Source organism: Emydura macquarii, unplaced genomic scaffold (assembly GCF_026122565.2).
Source record: "Emydura macquarii macquarii isolate MOO-44397 ecotype Brisbane River unplaced genomic scaffold, CSIRO-AGI_Emac_v2 contig_2063, whole genome shotgun sequence".
NCBI lineage: Eukaryota > Metazoa > Chordata > Testudines > Chelidae > Emydura > Emydura macquarii.
In genome coordinates, this window is record NW_027132200.1 from 624512 (window position 1) to 630196 (window position 5685).

Genomic DNA, 5685 nt, shown 5'->3' on the forward strand with positions numbered 1-5685 from the left:
TTTATCTGATACTTGTATGGCCCCTATGACCACAATATCTGAGTATTTTAATCTTCAATTCATTTGTCATCACATCACCCCTCTGAGGTAGGGAAGTGCTGCCATTCACATTTTATAGATGAAGAAAGGAGGCCCAGAGACACTATATGACTTGCCTAAGATCACGCAGTAAGTCTGTAGGAGAGGAGAGAGCTGAACTTAGGTCTTCTAAGTCAGAAGCTAGGGCCCTAACAACTCGACCATTCTTACTCTAAGTATAGTCATAGTATAAGAATAAAATGATAACCAGTTCTTGTATTTTTACGGCTTGTTTCTTCACACATTACTCAAATGAAAACAATCTTTCAAGAATTGTTTCAAATAATGTAAGATCAGTTATTATTGAGAAAATAATGGATGCAAAGTGCAAATGTCTGATTAACTCTTTATATTAAAAGTACTGCATTTGTTATATTAAGGTATACTAACTTGATTTGAAAAACTGCCAGGGAACAGTGAATGGGAAACAGATGGAAAATACAGTTTAACGGCCCTCGATTAGATCTATGTCTCATGTATTGTCAAGGAATAGCACAATTTATGATGCAATGTGTTTTGGAAATTATGCTTCACTGAGCAGCAGTCACTCCTGCTCTGCATGCTTTGCACACTGAGGCGGGGCAAGGGTGAGTGACAGGTGGGTGGACAGAGGTCAGCTCATGGCAACAATAAAACTTTGTGAGACATGCTGTCATTCCAGGGGAGGTGGTGATCAGGGATCATACATAGGCAGGCTTTTATCGGAAATAAACAGATGGTCTGTGCTGCCCTGCATGCTCCTTGTTGTGTACAAATAGTATTGTAAGCCTGTATGCCTGGCCTTTCCTGCATGAAAGTCTAAGCCTCATCCTGGGGCCATGAAAGGCTGAGCCCTATCCTGGATCTCATGGGCATTGTTGCTTGACCCTTGGCTCTAGCACGGAGTTTCCTAGGGACTGTGGGCTGCTCTGGAACCTTTTGTTTTGGTCATTTGACATCACCGTGTAGGGCTGTGATCAAGGGGTTTCATTCTGCTGATGAGGCAAGGGACTAAGGAGTGAGTGAAGTTTCGATCCATGTGCATGGCCCTTGAACATAATGGGGGACTCCATTGGCATCCACTACTACAGTGTCTGTCAATCTGAGTTATTGTCAATCTAACTATATTGAAATTAAAACACCTACATGGTTTTGTGTCATACTGAGCAATCCACATCCTCACAAGACTGTTTTTTGCAGCAGCTGGTCTTTAATGGGAAAGGAGGAAAGGGGACATATTGTTACTGTTTCCCTTACAAGCTTCAAATGCACCTTTATTATAACTCACACATGGGTATTGGGGTCCTTTCCTTAACAGCAGTGACTAGGGTGAAATCCTGGCTCCCCTGAAGTCAACAGGAGTTTGCTGTTCATTTCAGTGGGACCAGTAGTTCACCACAAATGCCTTGATAGTGTAAATTAAAAACATAGTGAGATGCTAAGTAAATGATTGCTGTTTATGCACAAATCTCCCTTGACTTTACTGGGAGCAAGTATAAACCATTGTTTACTGAACACAGAATAATTTGCTCCCAGAGATCCCATATAATTGATTCCAGTTGAAGCCATTTTTCTATGTGTGTCTTCCTGGGCTGCTACTGAGTAAGTCCTTAGAGACCAGTTCTGATTTAAAAAAATGGCACATTTTTGCTTTTCTAAATGATATATACTGGAGGAGGATAGCATTTATCTGCCTACTCCAGCTTTATGCCAGCTGACGATTCCACCACACTTGATACAGTGGCCTGTTTGCAAAGTTTTACTCCCCTTTAGACTCCCCACAATCTAAGGGACACAGAGGGCCAGGAACTGGCCCCTGGTCTCCAAAGATGAGTGTCAGCAATTACGTTTACTTTGTCATCAAGCTTTTCCCTATAAATGAATTGGATTCAGCTGTGAAACTCTGCAGTTTCTGATCTTGTCTTGGAGTATGGTGATCTCAAGGGCGTACAGTATTTGCATTGCTTATATAACAGGATTGGTTTCTATTCGCACTGAAGTGTCGAGCTGCCCAAATGTAATTCAGAAAGTCAGTGATCTGAGATGACCATCATAATATATAGGATAGACATCTGAATATTATGTCTCTTTGGCTACATTGCTTTGGGGTACTGTCTTCAGGCCCAAATCCAAAATTCAGTTCTTCATATTCTAGCTGTCATGTCATATTGCACTGCTTAACTTGTTTTATGTGGCATGTTAATGTGATACAAGAAAACATAACAGTAAACGTCATAGGCACTTATGCATTGCTTATTAATTTCTAATATTTGTGATGGAAGAGTTTGATGAAGGATTGTCTATCTCTGCATTTGTTAGCATGCTAAATTATAAATACATTGTTCTTTTATCCAGGTCCTTGAGCAGCAACAGGAGTTTCTTTGAAGAAGGTTCTAGTGTGAGCTGGACTCTAAACATTGAAAATGTTGATGTGGAAGGAACATTGCCCATCAATCAAACGTAACCAATGCTGAGTTAGGCATGTAGCATTTCTGTTCATTATTTCATCCCATTTGAGTTACTCAAATGAAGGCAATTTAACTGAACTTTTTAACTATGGTTTTAAGCATTCTGTTAAGATGTGGTACAAAACAAGGGTTCAAAACTGAAGCGCCTGATTCACGAATAAGAAATACAAACATTCATTTGAAGCCCCAAGTTGATAGTTCGCTTTTGTTGGGCCCAGTCCTCCACTACTGAATCAGGCAGGACTCATGCAGACTGTAATGAAAGTCTTGCTTTCCCCCATTGTACTGGGCTCTCAAAACAGGGGCTGATCTTCTGTACGGCATCCTGTCCACTGCTATAATGAAGCACAAAACGAAGGACATAAAAGTAGGCAGAACCTTAAGGATAAAGCTTCATTTGTGATACTAAATACCTTTGTTTTGGTGGGTTTAACTTTAATACAGCTTTTTGTGAATTAATATATGGCACTAGATTTATAAATCTGAACATAATGACACCGTGTCAAAGTCTTGATTTATAAATCAATCTCCTGTAACTCAAGTACAAAGCAATCAGAGCTTTTTTATTTCACATGTATTGGCATGATTTAGAAGCCTATTGTAAGATTTATACATCTGTTTAAGGATATGATAATCTGTTTCCTGACTTGTAAAATAGTCATATAATGATTTCTGACTAGACTCTGAAGTTTAACCCTGTAGCATCACCACAAGAATTGGAGTGTCTGTTGCTAGCAATTTGCTTGCAGTTCCTACTCTGCAAGATCTTGAGTGTCATCAGCAATAAGGTCTGTCCTAGGTTTTATAAATGAAACTCTATAGATTTAATTACACACACACAAAATATTAACAGGAGATTTTTAAGGTTGCAAAGTCAAGCACTCAAAAGTTAGGAAATGCTGGTTGCCTATGCTTATAGATATTCTACATAGTAGTAATTAAAGATACATTTGGGCATCCATACTAATAATGAACCACACTGTTCTGAGTACATAACAGTTTGTTGTTACAAGGTATGCTAAGCTTGTATCAGCTGAACACCTCATTGCTTGTTATGAAGACAGAGACATACGTCTTTTTGAGCCCCCTGCCATTGCCTGTTGTGTCCTAGTTTGAGTTTTTGCTGCAATGTTGCCCATCCTTGCAATTTTATTATGCATCTTGCTATATTTGATGGTTCTGGAGTCATGCAATTACATTAGAATCTCAGCTTCCATTAAAAACAAAACAAAAACAAAAAGTACAAGTTTTTAGCCATCCTTGTTGTGGTAAGAAGTTTGAAAATATGTACCCTAAAGACTCAAAAATAGAAGGCTGTTTTTATTATAAGCCAATTTCATGATTTTGAGGGTCTAATGAGTTCTGAATGTTTGGGTTCAACAATACATAGAGTTCAGTGGTGTTTTCCCCATTTACACCGGCAGAGAATTTAGACCAGTGAATCATTCACCAGATAGGAAAAGGATAGGATAGGAGTCATTCTCTTGTCAATTCTCCTTAGTTAGCTTGAATTTTAGAGGAAGTGTCTCCAACAATGTCTAACACACAGCATTCAAAACCCACATTGTTCAATTGCCCTCAACATGCCTACCTGATAACCTGTAGTGCAGTGGTTGAATGAACATACATTTGGTTAGAGTGCAAATCATTAGAGGATACTTTTTCAGTGATTCTTTATATTACATATAAAGAACAAAATTAATATTATGACTGAGGTTTTAACCATGCACATAAAAAATTTCACCAAATAATTTCACCAAATTTTAGCCAAATAACTATTTGTTAAATTTGTGCCTTTAATGTGCTCATGTAGTCTTCTATATCTTTGGTGCTTTGAAAGTGAGAATACCATGCATTCAGTTTTCTCAGGTTATTTTTTTTAAATGTAGTTCTCCCCATCAAGTACATTACTATGATGGGGTTTTATTACTATTGCCCCACTATATTTAGAGCTAAATTCTGATGCCCTTACTCATGTTGGGTAGTACTTTACTCTCCAAGCAATTCCTGATTTCTTGTGGGATACATTACTAAAAAATGTACTATATATTCATATTTCTATGGGTCCCCTGAATAGTTTAAGTTTTATATCTGAATTATGCACACACAGTTTGCAAGTAATCTATAGCTCAGGTAACTGGCCAAATACATACACCAAAAATGTAAACCTAAGCATTAGGAGATATTTTAAACTTTCATCTATTTCTAACAATGTGACAGATTGGAAAAAAAAAACTGCTTTTCTTTTATCTATAACTGTTACCATTTATCTTGTTTAATATTATTCATTGCCATTATTTTTATTTTCTGTATTAGTGATGCAGCAACATTTGATAAATTTTGATTATTAGAGCTGCATGTGATTGACCTTCCAGCCTGCTGATAGAGTTGATATTTTAATATTTGATACCTGTTTGTTTAACTTGTTTTCTACATCAGTCATTCGGGTGGTCTGTCTGGAAGACAACGCTTCAAGGTATGACATTGCAGCTTCTGAAATGATGGTTTGTCAACACTGTAGTGCTCCCAAAAGAAGCAGTATTGCTATCAAAATTCAATACATTGGTGGCTAGACAATATATTTCTGTTGTCCCCCACAGGTGGTTTCAATATTTTTAATAATAATTTGTCAGACCACTCTGGTTAGATTTTTTTTTTCTTGAAAATAATTTTGGACTTCACTAGTGAAAACTGAGTGCCTCAATTTTTGGGACAACTCAATGGGCTAATTTTCAGCTGGTGTTTCAACCTGAATATCAGGTTTTTGTAAAGTTACTCAGGTTGGGCTCCATAAAAATGAAGCACCCAGACTCGCTAGTCACTTTTAAAAATCTGACTTATTTTGCTCTACATTTGTTGGGTAAAGTTCATTCAAGTCCAGTATAGGCCTAAAGTCTATCTCAAGTGCATTACTGAACAGGGATGGACCTAACCATGTGTTTACGGGTTTGACGAACTGAGGCCTAAAACGGTAATTAAAGCAATTGGCTTTCACTGGATTTGACTCTAATTTCATTAGTATAAGATTTCAGGAAACATCATTACAATTGTATGAACTTTTATTCACAGCAACAATGCATACATTTTTAGTATAAGAATTTAAGCATTTTAGTCCATTTGTTTTTTCAAATCTGTAAGCAGACTAATTTTTCATGAATGT